Source organism: Schistocerca cancellata, chromosome 1 (assembly GCF_023864275.1).
Source record: "Schistocerca cancellata isolate TAMUIC-IGC-003103 chromosome 1, iqSchCanc2.1, whole genome shotgun sequence".
NCBI lineage: Eukaryota > Metazoa > Arthropoda > Insecta > Orthoptera > Acrididae > Schistocerca > Schistocerca cancellata.
Window position 1 is genome coordinate 550,580,607 of NC_064626.1, and position 19,724 is coordinate 550,600,330.

Genomic DNA, 19,724 nt, shown 5'->3' on the forward strand with positions numbered 1-19,724 from the left:
TGTAGAACAGTGTGCAGAGATCTACGTAGATGCTGCACATAAGCGTTAATTGTATCAGTATTATTAACCCATACATGCACTCGTAGAAAAATAAACACCCTTGTGGGCATGTCTGCCTACTGAGTTGCCAGTGATTCACTGTGGAGTGTCGTTACTGTTATGTCTTCTTTGCACGCTGTGTGATTCTTTAATGGATAAAGGAATGAGCAATACATGCTGTTCATGAACAGAAAATTCAGATATTAATTTATGCTACATCTAATATCAGATAATAAAAATAATACATAACGTTGTTGCTGAAGTAGCAGCGTCAGTTGCCAATAGTAGATTAGAATGTAGAAATATATACAGATACAAAAGGTCTGTAAATCTGTCAGTCTTCAACACAATGCCTACTCTGAAGATGTCGAGCCCTGGCAACTACGCTACTGACCATTAAAATTGCTACACCACGAAGATAACGTGCTAAAGACGTGAAATTTAACCGACAGGAAGAAGATGCTTTGATATGCAAATAATTAGCTTTTCAGAGCATTCACACAAGTTTGGCGCCGGTGGCGACACCTACAACGTGCTGACATGAGGAAAGTTTCCGACCGATTTCTCATACACAAACAGCAGTTGACCGGCGTTGCCTGGTGAAACGTCGTTGTGATGTCTCGTGTAAGGAGGAGAAATGCGTACCATCACGTTTCCGACTTTGATAAAGGTCGGATTGCAGCCTATCGCGATTGCGGTTTATCGTATCGCGACATTGCTGCTCGCTTTGGTCGATATCCAATGACTGTTAGCAGAATATTCAATCGGTGGGTTCAGGAGGGTAAGACGGAACGCCGTGCTGGATCCCAACGGCCTCGTATCACTAGCAGTCGACATGACAGGCATCTTATCCACATGGCTGTAACGGATCGTGCAGCCACATCCCGATCCCTGAGTCAACAGATGGGGACGTTTGCAAGACAACAACCATCTGCACGAACCCTTCGACGACGTTTGCAGCAGCATGGACTATCAGCTCGGAGACCATGGCTGCGGTTAACCTTGACGCTGCAGACAGGAGCGCCTGCGATGGTGTAGTCAACGACGAACCTGGGTGCACGAATGGCAAAACGTCATTTTTTCGGATGAATCCAGGTTCGCTTTACGGCATCATGATGGCCGCATCCGTGTTTGGCGACATCGCGGTGAACGCACATTGGAAGCGTGTATTCGTCATCGCTATGCTGGCGTATCACCCGGCGTGATGGTATGGGGTGCCATTGGTTACATGTCTCGGTTACCTCTTGTTCACATTGACGGCACTTTGAACAGTGGACGTTACATTTCAGATGTGTTACGACCCGTGGCTCTACCCTTCATTCGATCGCTGCGAGACCCTACATTTCAGCAGGATAATGCACGACCGCATGTTGCAGGTCCTGTACGGGCCTTTCTGGATACAGAAAATGTTAGAATGCTGCCCTGGCCAGCACATTCTCCAGATCTCTCACCAATTGAAAACGTCTGGTCAATGGTGGCCGAGCAACTGGCTCGTCACAATACGGCAGTCACTACTCTTGATGAACTGTGGTATCGTGTTGAAGCTGCATGGGCAGCTGTACCTGTACACGCCATCCAAGCTCTGTTTGACTCAATGCCCAGGCGTATCAAGGCCGTTATTACGGCTAGAGGTGGTTGTTCTGGGTACTGATTTCTCAGGATCTATGCACCCAAATTGCGTGAAAATGTAATCACATGTCAGTTCTAGTATAATATATTTGTTCAATGAATACCCGTTTATTATCTGCATTTCTTCTTGGTGTAGCAATTTTAATGGTTAGTAGGGTATGAACGTCTGAAAATGTTATTCAGCTGGCAAACACACAAAATGGGGTCAGTGCATGAATGTTAGCACTTAGGTACACACGCCGCTGGAGCTCCGGAGAAGGGTTGCTTGCATCTCGTTGGCAGCCGCGTAATCGCTTGTGGCAGCGCCCTCGTACCACGGTGGCGGCCATAGGAAATACGGCGGCGTAACTGGCGGCGCGCGTGTTCGAAAGTGCGACCGCACCGCAGTTATAACTTTGTGAAGTACCCTTTAGTTGCTTCTGGTAAGGAAGTGGGGTGTAGGTATTGAGCCTCCCCCCCCCTCACCCCCCCCCTACCGCCGTTACGCTTCTAACTTCCATCCGCGCCTTCCCACCCTATTACACACCCAGAACATGACTTATCCCTTAATAAGGTTGTTCTTGCGTCTGGTACGCATACTTAATATTTGTTCTTAACACGTTTCATTTAATAATAAACCGTAATTTTATATCATTAAACAATCTGTGATTTTTCTATGCCCTGCAACGCGGAAGCTATTAGTTGTAGAGAAAAAATGGGTAGGAAGCGTTTTGTAGAAAATTTAGTGGTGTTTAATTTTGTACCGGGAAACATTTCCGGTAGAAACTGAGCTTCAAGAGTTATTCAGTAATAATGTGACCTGTGAACACCCTCCTCCTCACCCAAGGCTCACGCTGCACCTGTCAGGACTTTTAATTAGTTGTGTCACTCCCCACTACCACTGTACAAAAGTTTGCGACAGCAGGAATTTTTCCTCGAATTTTCCTTCGCCGATTGGACTATTCCCCACAATCACCTTGCTGGGCGCCACCGTATCTGAGTGGACAGCTTGCCGGCTTGTCATGCCAAGGGGCCCGGGTCCGATTCACGGCTGGGTTGGAGATTTTGTCCGCTCAGGAACTGGGTGTTTGTGTCGTCTTCATCATCATTACTTCATCCTCATCGACGCGCAAGTCGGCGAAGTGGCGTCACCTCAAAAGACTTGCACCAGGCGATCAGGTCTACCCGCCGGGAGGCCCTTGCCACACATTTCATTTTTTCACCTTTCTTGTTTTCACTGAGATGGATACGCTTGCTGCTTTGAAATGAAACACGGCTTTATCTAGTCATGTGATTAAGCCACTTTGTGGTACACCCGGGTCTAGAGTTCGCTTTCTTGAGTAATACCTATCTCATTTCTAACCAACCAATTACAGCATACTCGAGTTTTGTCCATACTTATAAAAAGTTTTATCACCACGCCATCTCATTAGTTATATTAGTAGGCTGTCAGTGGCACGTGATTGCGCATTGCGATACTGCAGTTATTTTGTTAGGGGCCGGCCGATGTGGCCGAGCGGTTCTTAGCGCTACAGTCCGGAACCGCGCGACCGCTACGGTCGCAGGTTCGAATCCTACCTCGGGCATGGATGTGTGTGATGTCCTTAGGTTAGCTAGGTTTAAGTAGTTCTAAGTTCTAGGAGACGGATGACATCACAATTTAAGTCCCATAGTGCTCAGAGCCATTTGAACCATTTTTTTGTTAGGGAAATGATGTATAAATTAAAGTAAAATAATTATTTAAATTGAAATCTGTTTTTAATGTACCACTTTTTAAAATCAGAATAAAAAGGGTAAATTAATGATTCCTCACCCCATACAGATTCCTAACTCTATACAGTTAGTCATGAAAATTAGTGATTGTTAATTTTTAAAAGCTATGAATACACTTGTAAGATTTAAAACAAAAAAAATGTGCCACATGCAACAGATAATAGTAAGGAGGTGAACTAGTCATGCATCAGTTATGCACTGCGTGCGCCTCGTGTTTTTCGTTTTAAATCTTACATGTATCTTCGTAGTTATTAGAAATTCACAATTACAAATTTTCAGTACTATCAGTATAGGGTTAGGAATCTGTAGGGGGGGGGGGGGGGGGGTTACGAGAGATTATTTTATGTTTTTAGGCCGCTTTATAAACGTTCTATAATAAAAACTGATGTTTATCTAATTATTTTCTTCTCTTTAGTCATCTGTGTGAGAAATCTTTCTATCGACTTCAACTGTTTTGATGAGATTCAAACGCACACATGTGGTAAATTTCAGTTTCTCTTCACGTGAGTCTACGAATATATTGCTTCCTCCTACTTGTTCCTGGCGAAAAGACCGTTAGGGAAAAAACTAGAGAGATCAGAGCTCAAACGGAGGCTTGCCAGCAATCTTTCTTCCCCCGAACCACTAGCGACTGGAACACGAAGAGGGGGAAATGGAAGTGGTACACGAAGTACCCTCCGCCACACGCCAGACAAAATGAGTTAATGTTGCATTGTTGTCCACTTCTGAGCTATGTTGAAGTTTACAAGCTCCTGGCCCATCATGAATTTAGTTTAAAAGTATTTAGTTTAAAAGTATTCGTACCGGACAGACGGTCAAAAAGGCGCTGTTGCAAAAAAAAAAAAAAAAAAAAAAAAAGTTGTTTTACCCTAGACGAGAGTGTGCAGGAGTATATTTGAGCTAGCTGGCGAAAGTCTGACCATAAGATTTCACGCCACGTACAGGAGTGGTAAGAGCGTTTGAAAATCAGTTAACGTAGTTTACCATTTGCGAAATGTAAATATGTAACAAGCCATCATGTGACACCTCATTGCTAAAAAATCTCTCTCTCTCTCTCTCTCTCTCTCTCTCTCTCTCTCTCTCTCTCTCTCTTGCTCATCTCTGTCGTGGCTTTCTCGATATCGTTTTGTAACCTTTATTTTTAACTGATGCTTGATCGTAAGAGACCTGGTCCTGACCACTTCTTTCTCTCTTTCTTTCTTTACGATTTCAATGTTTGAATATTCATTTTGGTGTTCGTATGTAAATCCTAACTGCAAATTACACTTGAGATACGAAGTCGAAGTCAAATTTGGGGCCCTTTCCGTTGTTATGGTGGGGTACGCCCTTTCAGTTCGCCTACAGCGTCGTATGTTTTGATTAATCAGTGTTCAAACTGAGTGAGTGCTTGATTCATGTTTGTAAGTAGGGTCGACTCAGTTGCTTCGTAGGCTTATTTGGATACCACTTGGTAGCGAAATTGGGGGGGGGGGGGGGGGGGGGCGGGCGGGGTGTTCCACCAAAATTCAATGTTTTCCTTTGAATCAGTTCTTGCATGTCTGATGAATTAATTTCGACAACAGAAACCACCTGACGCTTGTGGCAAGGAGATTGTCGGCACAGTCGGCGTGGAAAGGAGTATGTGGATAACACTACCTACAAGAAGAGGCAGGAATATAGGACATGTTAAGATAATAGATAGTATATTCCATGATACTACAGGAAGCTGTAGAGGGCGAAAGCTGTAGGGGAAGACAGACTGAAAAAAAGGGCTATTGTGCCCATACAAACGAACATATCTCCTCTACCGTGGTTCGACTACGTGAAGCTAAATAAACATCGTGTTACATCCTCAATTCTTACGGGGATGGGAAACGGATGTTTCTTTGTAAATTTGCGTCTAATAAAAATTCTAGTTCCTCGACTTTGTGGTGAGGATCAAACTGACGTGTCCAATTTTAATAGGGTGTTACTGGAGTGCAGGAAGTACGAGGAAACACTAGTAGCCCTGTACAGGAAACTAGTTGCGACGGGCTTTCCCCTGTATAGGAGCGTTACTTCCTTACTTCATAAATTCGATGTAAATACATTCAACTTGATAGTGGAATACTTTAAAACAGCTGAGACACATTTTTAAATTTGGTAATGTAAGTCCGCGTGGGGTAAGTAATCTTACAGAGATAGTGCAGACAAGCCAGTTAGAATAATGCGTGTACCTTTGTAACTTATACACATGTGTTGAAAACTGAAGAAAGAAAGTAGCTTTGGTGTGATGGGTCGGTGCCAAGTAAAACAGCTCGATGGGACTTGGATCATACATAGCTAGAACTGCTACTGTATAGTACATAAAGTAACTGAAAGAAATACGCTGCGAGATAACTGAAATGACACTTTCATTCAAAGACAATAATTAGTGTATCACCACAATTTATGATGGTCTTCTGGACATGGTTCTGAATAGGGTTTTGTGATCCAGCGGACGGCAATGCATGCTCTTCAAGGTTGGTAAATTACGTGGTAGGGCGTTCCATTCCTCCACCGTCCTGGTCGACAACTTCTGGATGGTGATTGGTTCATTTGGATGTGCTGCAATACGTCTCCCCCAACACATCCCAGAGGCACGTGGTGGGATTTAAGTCGAGATGGCGGAGGGGCGGGAGGACGTGAAAGCCAGTCTATTCGCCCCCACAAAAATGAGGCCCTGAAAAGACGCACACGGGGTGGAAGTACAGAGTAGCAGTAACGTTGATCGGTAAGTGTACAGTGTTCAAAAATTTGGAGATCAGAACGCCCATAGAACATTAATCCTCCCGGCATCATAACACCTGGGCCATCAGAACGATCATGTTCGACAATATCTCTACATGCATTACTACCCTCATACTACGAGAGATGGGAACACGTTTAATAACAGCTTTTTGCAATTGTAACAATTCCTAGCTGTTTGGTGAATGTTGCCTGAAGCGAAAATAAATATATAAATCTGAGGAGAGGTTGATACAGAAGTGGGAAGTCGCCGCAGGATCTTAATAAGAGTTGGAAGAGAGATGGCAGAGAAAAGAAAAGTTGAGCCACGGTGTTGGTATCATGTTGATTCTTTGGTAGATACTGCAGTTTGAATTAATTACAGCTTACTTTTATTCCTTCCCTTCCCCTTCTGAAGGAGTCACTGTGTACTTTTGCTAACATTGTTGAAACTGATAAAATTCTCCCGAGCTTCCAGTCGCGTGACAAGTGATCTAAAATCCACGAGCTTTCGGCCGAGTACTCTTCGGCTACGTCAAGTGGCGACTGTCTTCTGTCACTGCCACCATCCTTATATAGCCGCGCTGCCTTCTGTGACGTCACTGGTGCTCGTGCCAGCGCTATCTAGTGTACGAGAAGATTCGGTCTAGTGTACGAGAAGATTCGGTTGACGCTGAAAGAGGAGACTTGTTAAAAATCATGAAGAAACTAAACGCCGCCGGCCGGAATGGCTGAGCGGTTCTAGGCGCTACTGTCAGGAACCGCGTGACCGCTACGGTCGCAGGTTCGAATCCTGCCTCGGGCATGGATGGGTGTGATGTCCTTAGGTTAGGTAGGTTTAAGTAGTTCTAAGTTCTAGGGGACTGATGATCTCAGCAGTTAAGTCCCATAGTGCTCAGAGCCATTTGAACCATTTTTGAACTAAACACCCAGAATAATGAGGAAGACGTTGGAGCTTGTAAAGAGATCTTCGCTGGAAGAGAATATCATTAAAAATCCCCTCTGTCGGGCACCTCGACGACCTACATTGTATGACCTTCCTATGGTTCACAAGAACAACACATCTCTACGTACCATCGTGAGCACCATAAGATCGCTGACTTACAGACTCGCGAAACGTCTGACCTGCCCTCTTACTCCGCACGTCGATACTGGGAGCACCACATCAAGAATACGGCCGATTTCATCAATCCAATTAAATGCCTGTAAGAAAGTATTGGGTCAACTTTGATGTGGTGTCATTATTCACGCGCGTCCCCATCCAGGATTCCATGTATATGCTCTCCCAGTTATTTTACGACACCATTATTTAAGCACATTCTGAGATCGTATTTTTTGTGAGGGAGAATATTTTAATCAGATGGACGGCGTCCTGATGGGGAGTCCAGTAGCTCCAGTTGTAGCCAGCCTGTTTATGGAGCTCTTTGAGGACATTGTGCTGGACACGGCTCCTGTAATTCCTATCGCTTCTATCATTACGTCGACGACATGTTCGTCGTCTGGTCTCGTGGATGTGAAAAACTGGAAGAATTCTTGGACCACATCAGCAATATCCGTGACATCAGGTTCACGATGGAGGTAGAGACCGATGGTACCTTGCCGTTTCTTGACGTCCTCGTCCACCCTAAAGCAAATGGGTCTCGGCCACAGTGTATACAGGAAACTCACCACATGGGCCGATACCTGCACGGTAACAGCTCTGTCATAATCCGTTACAGAATCGTTCTATTCTCAAGACCTTGGTTCAGACGCTGGAAACTTGCCGAAGGAGCTGAGCCACCTATGGAAAATATTGAAGGAAAACTGCTACGACAACCGTTAGATTTCGCAAGCCATCTTTCCGGAAGGATGGAATCGGAAGGACTCCGAGGACAACTCGAACAGGAAAGGTTAGCCGGCTTCTAAAGAGGCATAAAATAAATTCAGTCTTCAGGTATCTAATAAAAATTCGACAACGCAGGAGCCTGTGAAGGATTATGTACGCCTCAGAACACCAGGAGTATACAAAATACCGTGTGGGTGTGGACAGTTTTATGCCGCACAGACTGCAGGCGCTATTAAACAGAGCTGCGTAGAATACGAGAGATGCTTTCGCTTTCAGTACCCTGAGGAATCAGCTGTAGCGGAGCATGCTCTATAAAATGGACACCGTTTGCATTCGAAAAGACATCAGTTATTATACAGATTAGTAGTTCCTGGAATAGCGTAATTAAAGAAGCAATTGAAATAAAAATTTGTGATAACAGCCTCAGTAAAGACGGCGGCCTACAGTGAAGCACGGCTTGGGACCCAGCCATCGCAAGGTTGAAGGGGGCGAGGCGGGTGCGCAACGGAAACATTACCCTATATGGCGCTGGAGCGAGCACCAATGACGTCACGGAAGGCAGCGCGGGTGTATAAGGATGGCAGCAGCAACCAATACACAGCCACCACTTGACTGTGGCCGAGGACACTCAGCCGAAAGGTCTGAACCACTTGATGCGCCTGGAAGCTCGAGAGAAGTTTAGCAGTGCGAAACCACGTGTTCATATATTGTTGCAACTAGTTGAAGGTTTTAGCTTGATTCCCTTTAGTATCACGTGCACGTGCTGGACGGGGCAGCATGGCTTGCCATTGGCAAGGACAGCGCGAGGCGTCTGACGCTGATCAGTATGGCCTTGCCCCATCCACACCACACACCAGTTAGCGCTTTGGCACCGCTACAGCATAGCTATTGTCCGCAAATGCGGACGCGAGGGCTCACACCGAACTGGCCGCGCCGGCCGCCTGGTCCTGCCTTCTGCGCTCTGTTCTCCTCTCCTGTTTGTCAACAGATCCTCCGTTGAGCATTTTACAGGAAGTAGGCGGAATAATACCTCGAAGGTGCCGTCCTGTTCCCGCTGATCCTCGTAATATTCTTGCGGAGAACGACAGCATTGTCTTTCTCTCTTTGCGTAGATAAGTGCAGAAACTGACACTATAAGCACTGTAAACGACGGTCCTAGGACTATGACATTCGGAAGAAACGTGTTTTCTGTGACGTAGACGCCTGTTACGAAAGATTTTGGGCAATTCCAGCATCAACGGAATCGACACCCAGTTTAAACAGTTCGTCCGAGAAACATTAAATTTGGTGCGAGTATTATGTATCGTAGGCTCACGTTGAGATAGAACTCTATAGAAAAAGATTCACCCGATTTCACAGAACCGTATCTTGTACATCAGACGTGGGTAACGTTTGGTGATCCGCGAGCCTGCTGCAAATACGTACTTCAGCTCATGGGGCCGCCTCGTCATGTAATGCGACAGCAGGACACTCAGCTCACAAAGTCGAAACTATACTGTCTGCCGTGAGGTTAATATTTATGGGGTAATGGACCGATATGAATGGCAGCTCTTTTCCTAGACGCAACCACCAAAAAATTATGCCTCAAAACTCGCGTTTTGCAGATACTTTCATTTTATGCTCACAACAGAACAGGCATCTTGAAGTATCATGGGGGGAAAAGCAACTAATTTCAGCGAATTCATTATAAATTGCCTTCAGTTTCAACAGTTGCAGTGTCCTCACACGTCCACAACGGATAAGAAGTATTTGATGATATTAATACGAGAAAGAACAGAAAAACAAAATATGGTAATGAGACAGGCAATCCCAGTCGACAAGCAGTTCGGAGTAACTTTGCGATTTTTGGCCACAGGCAGGTCATTAGTGTTCGAAATTTAGTATTTTGGTACCCACGAACACTGTTAACAAGCACTTTTCAAATATTTGTCCAGAAATACTTTTGATGACTGATCGCATAGGCATAGGTTATTTCTGTAACACTAAATAAATTAAGCCCTAATTTCTTCGTCCAAGTTTGACAGTCAAAATCGCTCCAACTTAATGGACACTGACAGGAAAAAAAATCGCAGCACCACTGAATAATTGATGTTATTTCTGGAATGCATTCTCGAAGTAACATATTTAAGTGCTGGCTGTGAATGACGCTGGAGTTGTCCGATGATAATCCATGTACGCTTGATAGAAGACAGATCCGGAAATCGAGCAGGCCAAGGGATATATCGACGCACTGGAGACCGTAGAGCATGTAGGGTCACAACAGCGGTATATGGGTGAGCGGTATCCTGTTGGAGAAAAAAAATTCTGGAATGCTGTTCATGAATGGCAGCACAACAGGTCGAATCACCAGACTGACGTACAGATTAGTAGCTGGGGTGTGTGGGATAACCACGAGAGTGCTCCTGCTATCATACGAAATCGCACCCAAGACCATAACTTCAGGCGTTGGTCCTGTGTGTCTAGCATGCAGACGGATTAGTTGCAGAGCCTCAGCTGGTGGTTTCCGTCTAACCAACACAGAGCCGTCACTGCCACCGAGGCAGAAGCAGCTTTCATCACAAAAACACAACAGATCTCCACCCTGCCCCCCCCCCACCCCCCCCGCCCGCATGTGCTCTCACTTGACACCACTCAAGTCGCAAATTGCGGTGTTTCGAATCCTGCCTCAGACATGGATGTGTGATTTCCTCGGTTAGTTAGGTTTAAGTAGTTCTAAGTTCTAGGGGACTGATGACCTCAGATGTTAGGTCCCATAGTGCTCAGAGCCATTTGAACCATTTTGATGTCAGTGGAATACATGGTACAGGGCGTCTGGCTCCAAGCTATCTTTGAAGTAACAGATTTGTAGTAGTTAGTTTTGTCAGTGTGGTGCCAACAGCTGCTCAGACTGTTGCCGCAGATGCAGTACTTTGCGCCAGAGCTGTACGCCGAACACGATATCTTCCCTTTCGGTAGTGTCGTCGCCGTCCAGAGCCCGGTCTTCTTGGGACCTTACGTTGCCGTGACTACCGCTGCCGAAACCGCGTGCAGTGGCTAAGTTTCTGCCAGGCCTTTATGCAGTACCACAGAAATTGGTAGCGCCACTCTTATGCGACTAGTGTGAGATTTGAAAGGATATCATTTTTCAGATGTTGAAACACGCCTACCATCTTTCGTTTGTCACACAACTGCTTCTTAGTGTTGGATTCTTTCCGTCAGTATGTACCGGTTATATTAGACGGAAGCCAAACTGGAAAATTGCCAGCAACATAGGGGCGAGTATCTGAAAATGTCAGGGGCGAAGTACGGGGTAGGGCTACGCGATCCACACAGGTTTAAAACGTAGTGCGGGCTGTCAGTGTGAATGGAGCAGTGCAAAGGAGATAATGGTACCGTGGAAATGCTACGGTCAGTGGCTTTCTGAGAAGTTTAACGGTGTCAAAGTGCCAGCAAAGAGTACCATGCAACGCTTAGACCGAAAATGGCGTCAGGCAGGATCTGTTTTGACCAAATCAAAAAAATTTTCGAGAAGTTCACGCATACCAGAAACTGTGGCTGCAGTTCACCAGAAAATGCTTCGGAGTTCTACCAAATAAACGCGACGCCTGTCGCAGGAAACCGGCATATCAAGTCGATACTGCAGACGAGTACTCCACCTGGACTTGCACATGCGTCCCTACAAGGTGTCTGTTGTTCCTGTGTGAAGACCAGCAGATACTCCGCAGCATGTGCGAGTGACTGTTACTGAGATAACAATCAATGCCCTGGACATGGATATGTTCTTTATGTCTAATGAAGCTTGGTTTCATCTGTGTGATTGTCAGCTCAGAGAATCACAGGTTCTCCACGAAACACCACTGCATGGTCAGAAAGTTGGGATTTGCTATGCATTGCCTGCACCCCGCTTTATTGGTTCTATCTTCATTTAACAGATGCTGATTTCGCCGTGTTACGTTGTCAACATTCTGAAACTATTTGTGGCAGTGTTACCAGAGGAGCAAAAAACATGCAGTTACTTCCAACAGGATGGAGCAAGACCAACAGCCAGCTGAACCTTGGAGCACATTTACACTGTCTTTACGTCTGACAGTGTTGTTGGTAGAGGTCAGAGCGGTCGCGGACCTAGCTGGCCACCCAGGTCATCTGATCAGTGTGCGATTACCTCAAGTCGAAGGTGTATCGCAGCAACCCTCATACTCTTCAGGAACCGCAGCAGAACATTTCGGATGAGACTGCAGTAGTTCCAGCAGTCCAGCTTCGATCCGCCTTCAGAAGGTTGCTGATCAGGACAATAAAGTGCCAAGAGATGAATGGTGGTCACTTTCAACGTCTGCTGCAGTCACGTTAGTACTGTTTTTCCTTCCTCTGCTGCGTTTCTTTGTACCCTGGAAGTCTGTTCACCGGGCCACTTTCATTTGCCGCGCCCAATGCGAGCGCCTGGCTCTCTCCCCCGTGAATTTCTTCCACGGACAGAAACCAGTCGCGGGCCGAACCCTCCCGTGGACCGCCGGTTGTCCACTTGTGTCCTACATCAATGACCAAAGAAACTTGGGGGGGGGGGGGGGGGGGATTTGTAACTTCACGCATCGAAGAGAAAGGTTTTAATATGCCGCCTGCCGTTAAGTGCCCTGTTCGCGTTGCTGGTATGGGTCTCCATGGTGCAGCCAGCTCTGTAGCTAGCCCACTCGCTCGTTCATTAAGAAGTGTGCGACGCGTTGAGATGGCGATAACAGACACAGATGCAGTTCATTTACAAATTATATAGTGTGACTTTCGTGGGAATACAATGCTACACCTATAGCGCAAGGGCGTACCAAATATCGGTTTGCACTGTTGGACTTAAAAGTCGCCTGACCTCAATGTACGCGATTTCTTTTGTTGGAGTTTGTGAAAGACGTCTGCCTCCGTAGCTCAGTCGTCAGCACGGCTGACTGCGTGCGGAGGACCCGAGTTCGAGCGCCGGCATTGTCAGGCATTTTTGCTTGGTGGAATTACTGGAACGGGGTGCGCTCAGCTTCGCAATGCCAGTTGAGGAGCTACTTGGCGCCGGCCGGAGTGGCCGAGCGGTTCTAGGCGCTACTGTCAGGAACCGCGTGACCGCTACGGTCGCAGGTTCGAATCCTGCCTCAGGCATGGATGTGTGTGATGTCCTTAGGTTAGGTAGGTTTAAGTAGTTCTAAGTTCTAGGGGACGGATGACCTCAGGAGTTAAGTCCCATAGTGCTCAGAGCCATTTGAACCACTTTGAGCTACTCGGCGAGAAGTAGCGGCTCCAGGTTACGAAAACTGACAGCGGCCGGGAGAGGGGTGTGCTGATTCCACGCCATTACATACCGCATCCATGACGTCATTGTCACAGGATGACACGGCGGTCGTGCGGTATCGATGGATTCGACAGTCCTTTGGACGGAGTTTACATTTACGTTCGTGAAAGACTTCATGAATTTAGCTCCCCTTCCAACGACTTTAGGTCTATTGCGAGGCCACGTAGCAGCAGCAGCAGCAGCAGCAGGAACAAAAACATCAACAGGGAAGCTCAGAAAGTATGGGACGAGTTAACCTATCGTTGGTATGGTTGTCGTGTATTAAGTAGACAGCCCATTGAACATTTGTGAAAGGTAGATTAAAACTTTCATCCGAAAAGCAAATGTGAAACGCACCCAAAGGTTGTATATACATGAGTGTAAAAGATAATACCCTCCTAAAATCGGATAGTTCTTCTAAAAATAAAAAAACTTTGTAGTCCTGTGCGTTAACCAATAGTCTTCTAAAGTAGGAAGAATCTTTTCGAAGTAGCATGTAATTTCGCTGGAGAAGACGTGAAAAATATAACAATCAACGCCAATCTTAAACCACTGGTTCTAAAGGTACGAAATTTGGAAGGAACATTCTGTATCTGGAGTAGACGTCACTAAAAAAAAATATTTGTCTATAATAACTACTAACGAGGTTAAATGTAGGTTGTAAACTTTGGTGACATATGAACAGCCAGGATAAACTATTGATCCTAGAAACAGGACAATTTGAGAGAATATTTGCAAGCATACAGTAGGCATCCACCGAGAAGGAATTTTTAAAATTCAGTCCCTAAGGGGTAATCGCTTACGACATTCCATTCCATTCCACAGTTCGTTCGGCGGATAACCGTATCGTCAAGGCTGGTTGCATTTTTGCCTGTTACGACGAAAATTTACATAGCGACGGACGTAGACAGCAGGCACGGAACAAGAAAAGCCACCAACTATAAAACAGTAAAGATATTTTTAACGAACAATTATTGTATAAAATCTAACATATAAAGTGCTTACTTACTTACACAAATAATGCAGATGAACCATGTGTGTTTGGTTTCGTTCGATTCGCAAGCACTGACACTGAAACTTCTTCCTCTCGGTCAGACGACCTTAGCTATAAGCTACACAAACAGATCTATGGAGACATAGGCCTCTTACGAGATGTGTTCAATACGGTCGCATCAGAAATTTTATGATGTTTCACTTGCACTTGTTATAAGCCTCCTTTTCTTGCATTCTGTTCACTATACATGAGGCAATATTACTCCAGCGGCCACCTCTCATTGAAAAACAACGGCATTTAGCTATGTGTGTACAAAATGGAATTCAGTGGTATGAATCGAGGAACACACGATAACGTAAGATAATTCCTGTCTGGAATAGACTGTCTCAAATATTTCGTAAATTATTTTTCGTTCTTTTTATTCCTTGCATATTTTGCGTTTCATAATATAAAACATCAAAGGCTTCCCAGAAAGACTAAATTTTCCGTAAAATATTCAAAGTAAATCGTTGCTGGTGTTGTAAAAAATTGTTTAGATGTTAAAACCGAAATCTTCAACTTCGTTTATTTGTTTCTTCTCTTGTTTACTTTAGGCAACCATTCAGTTTTTGCTAAATAAACTGTATTCTTAAATAAGGACGTAGAATTTCATTATAATGTTAATGACTCCTTGAGTCCCCGTTTACTATTTCGTTCTACTGCTTTCACTTGCTTTAGTACAGTACAGTGCTCTATCGGTATCATTTGACTGGCGGACAAATACTAGCAGTTTGTTTACATTACATTGCAGAGCTGGTTTACAAAAGACAGATATTACATTTTTTATTTTTACAATAATAAAAATATGATTTCCACTTTCTTGCACACACGTGGCCGTCAGCTAAAACACTCCCTTGTTTGCGAGGTACACGGGTATGTTACAGAATCGCGTCATGCCTAGCCTGGCTGCTGGAAGGTACGACTTAAAGCAGGGTGGCGCTCCGTCCCATATTCCTACCCATGTGAAGGATCTCTTTTGCGCACATCGTTTCGTGAGAATCGCATGATAAGCAGCCACTTGCGTCGTGTGGTTATCGGTTGTGGGGTTACCTGAAGTCGCATGTCTGTCCCCGATGATCCGACCCCATTAAGGACATCCGACAGCAGTTTTTCGCTACATCTGCTGATACGCTGTATGGAGCTGTTCACAACACTGCCCCTCGACAGCAGGTTTTGTTGATGAATGACTGACGACATGCTGAGCATATTTTATAAAGAACATTCTTTGCTAGAAATCATTTGTCATGCTAATTATTGCTCTTTTATCATGTGAAGCGCCATGTGTGGATCATTTTGTACTCTTTTTTTGATTCCAGTAAAACCCGATGTCATGTTAAGTATGTGGGTCGATTTTTAACCTATATTATTTATCCCTTGAAGAATTGAAATTTCAGTGGACTTTTGGGATGCCCTGTACCTGCCAGCACATGCTTTGTGGTTATTGCATTCTTCTTGAAGCCTTGAAGGTATTTCACCTGTCCCATATATGCTGCATACGAGGTGGAACAGTTTGGTCGTGGTTGGGTCTCCTAAGGATCTTACTTGTTCTGTCGTCTAAGTGCTTCGTTTCCAAGTAAGTGCTCTCACCGCCGTATAGCGCTCTCTAATATAGCCATCACGTTTATTTTCTTTTAGCCGTTCTGTATATTGATTTCATCTTATAAGCTTTCTCTTAATTGATTAGCACTGGTTAGCCATCAGAGCTCTCGACGGTAATACATGAATATTAATTACTGCAATCGGTTGCTTGTGACTCAGGTTCGTCATATCCTCCCACCCATCCGCAAAAAACTACCCTATCTGTGACCCGCCGCTGACGTCCAAAGTCTGTACATCGTGGGACGTACTTCAGGTGCAGTCAGCGACGTTCCAAAGACGTAAACAGTCCGCGGTGTTCGTAGAGCAGCACGCCTGTTCGCACGCGCGCAAGAAGCCCAGTTGGCCTGAATAGTCCCCGCATCCGCCGTGTGTCGTCGTAGACAGGCGAGCTATGCCACGCCACGCCACGCGGCGCTGCGGCCGGAACAGGCCGCTTCAGCTGCACACCGGGCCATTATGCGTGACGCAAGCTGTTGCTGCTGACGTCATGCCTCGTCCTGCCGTGATTGCGCCCTGGTCCGCTCCGCGGCGCTGCTGCTACGTCAGCGGAACGGTGACGCCGGCTGCTGCTGCATAGTTTCGCCGGTGCACGTGCGACGAACGCTAATTGTCGCTCGCTGTGCCGGCTAGTATTTGCGCTGGGTTTTCCGCTATCAGAAACATTGATCGATGGCCAGAAATGGCAACAATAATTAATGCGTCAAAATATTGCAGAAACAACACCAATACTTATACCTCATTATTATGGCTTTTGATATATCGAAAATATCGAACTATTTTCCCGATATGTTGACCGATAATAATTCTGCTTCCTATACACTATTAGCAAGTGCTGGATGTAGGTAATCACTTGGTTTCACTCATCCTGTCAAATGTTGTCGTCGTCTTCGTCATAATCAGAAGACTTGTTTATTGTTGTTAACTCTAGTCTATCCTATGAAAGCCTCTTCATTTCAGCATAACTATTCCTTGATGCCTCAGCCTGTCCCATCTCTTACCCAAGTTCTGCGAACTTTTTTGTTGATGTAGGTTTACTGCAGTTAACCAGCTCTTTAAAGCACTTCTTCGTGTATAGTTCAACACTCAGTTCAAACTAAAATTATCAGAACTAACTAGAAAAGTTCAGTACCTCAAATATCTACGCTGTGATATCGCATACTATTCTGACAGATATAACAAAAACTGAAAAAGCGAGAAGAATTAGCAGATACCTGAAATATATTTCAAAAAGATAGATTAACGTTGTTTACGAATACTGGTCATAAACGCTACTACATTTCCAGTGGTATACAACAAACAGAGTACTGATATCGGGTTTCTAAGAGTTGTCGAGAGATGTTGTCGTTGTTGTGGTCTTCAGTCCTGAGACTGGTTTGATGCAGCTCTCCATGCTACTCTATCCTGTGCAAGCTTCTTCATCTCCCAGTACCTACTGCAATCTACATCCTTCTGAATCTGCTTAGTGTATTCATCTCTTGGTCTCCCCCTACGATTTTTACCCTCCACGCTGCCCTCCAATACTAAATTGGTGATCCCTTGATGCCTCAGAACATGTCCTACCAGCCGATCCCTTCTTCTGGTCAAGTTGTGCCACAAACTTCTCCTCTCCCCAATCCTATTCAATACTTCCCCATTAGTTATGTGATTTACCCACCTTATCTTCAGCATTCTTCTGTAGCACCACATTTCGAAAGCTTCTATTCTCTTCTTGTCCAAACTGTTTACCGTCCATGTTTCACTTCCATACATGGCTACACTCCATACAAATACTTTCAGAAATGACTTCCTGACACTTAAATCTATACTCGATGTTAACAAATTTCGTGAGATATAAAAGAAAAAATAGAATCAGAAGTATTGTCACAAATTAAATGAACATATGCCACGTTAGAACAAAAAGAGCAGCTGTAGTGACGTTAAGGAATGAGTGGATCTTGAAGCATTGGAAGACCGAGGAAAATAATATGTAACAAACAGCCTAAAACTGCAAGAAGAAGACAGCTATTAAATTTGTACATGCTACCATTTCGTAAGCAAGGACTGTAACTTAATAGAATGCTTTTTCTCCCCTTCACATTTTAGTTCATTTACGAATATTTCACAGTTGCACGTAGATAATCGTAATGACGTTACGTCCAATTTGTATGTCACTAAGTAACCGGACTGTTAGTGTGAAACAAACGCATTGTTACCAGTTTGTTAAAGCTACAAATGCTATAGCTAAATATATGTAGTTATACTCCAGTCTCTCTCTTAAGAGAAGACAGTACTATTGCTGTTGCAACCGAGAAATAAATTATTTTTACATCAGTGAAACGAAGATTTCCTTTCCTGTCGCGCAGTCTTGGGCGCCTTGCCACGGTTCGCGCGGCTCCCCCCGTCGGAGGTTCGAGTCCTCCCTCGGGCGTCGGTGTGTGTGTGTGTGTGTGTGTGTGTGTGTGTGTGTGTGTGTGTGTGTGTTGTCCTTCGCGTAAGTTAGTTTAAGTTAGATTAAGTAGTGCGTAAGCCTAGTTACCAATGACCTCAGCAGTTTGATCCCGAAGGAACTACCACACATTTCCAAAAATTTCCTTTCCAGTAGGCCCCGCAGCTTGCATGAACTCGAAGCATGGCATATTTAATTTTGGGTACAAGTTGTTTGCTGCTCTGTATATTTATTTCTCGTAGTGATAAAAGTTAAACAACGATCTCGTTTCGGCGATTTTCCATTGTCAAGTGTAAATCTTAGCTGATGTGACGTGCTCCATATGGCATCTTGGAGCGCAAATGTCATTTGTCTTTTTGTTATGACACGATCAAGATATTTATATGTTAACTTTTACTATTTTTGGACAGCTTTCCTGGCAGTTTCGGCTCCACAGGTGATACATGTATATACATAGCATCGTTGAAGCCGAAGGTGTCGGAAAAACTGTCAAAAAATAACTTTCCAAAATCACGCAAATTAGAGGTAAACGCACAAAAAACGTAAACGTATCATAACAAATAGACAACCGACATTTACTCTTCAAGATACCAATGGACCACGTCATACCAACTAAGACGTACACTTACAACAGCAAATCGCCGAAAAGAGCTCGTCGTGTGGCTTCTATCACTACGAGTAAATAAACAATGGAGGAAAAAAAACTTGTACTTAAAATAAAGTATGTTGTTAAAAACAATGAACTTTAAAATAGTGGACAAACTTTCTTCTGAGGACAAATGCCATTTTTAGTTATTTCAGCTTTAAAGACAGTAAACTTTTTTTAAAATATAATTGTCCAGAGCAAACATTTTATTTATAGTTAATAAAGATACCTATTTCTTGTTCTTAATTTATATGCTTCACTCTCTTCTATTGAAGTTTGTTCTAGCAGATTAATTTCCTCTCTGACAAGAAAATACACAGATATACTGTTAAGCCCGATTCAGTTCCAGAATTTACTGTTACAGCTTTAAACGATCTAACAGTAAGTACAGCGGATAAAAAGTTAGTCAGCCCTCCCCCAGGAGACATTACTCTTGATACTGACTTCGGTTCGGAGAAGAAGAGTGTTAACGGGTTGCTCCAGGTATGTAATATTAAGCTGATGCCCTCATATTCTGTGTAGGATTAACGAGCGGTGATTCAGCGGACTAGACGATAAAATGCGTTGGAGTGCCTCAATGTTCGCCAGTCCAGGGACGTATGCGTGCAGTCTTGTGAAGAGTGCTGTTCTCATACTGGAAGACGGAAGTGTCCACAGGATACCCATCTTGTGGAAGAAACGGCTGCAATTCGTCATGTTGAAATAAAAAAACAGTGGTCATGTTCACGCTAACCGTAATGTTTGGGCCCAAGTCATGGTACAAAAAGAACC

General features: G+C 44.5%; 1 protein-coding gene across 4 annotated transcripts in view; it reads left to right on the plus strand.

Moving 5' to 3' along the window:
• The window catches only part of LOC126180278 (protein retinal degeneration B), a 589,076-nt gene that overhangs the window by 48,500 nt on the left and 520,852 nt on the right, over positions 1-19,724 (plus strand). The gene's annotated exons all lie outside the window — the stretch shown is intronic.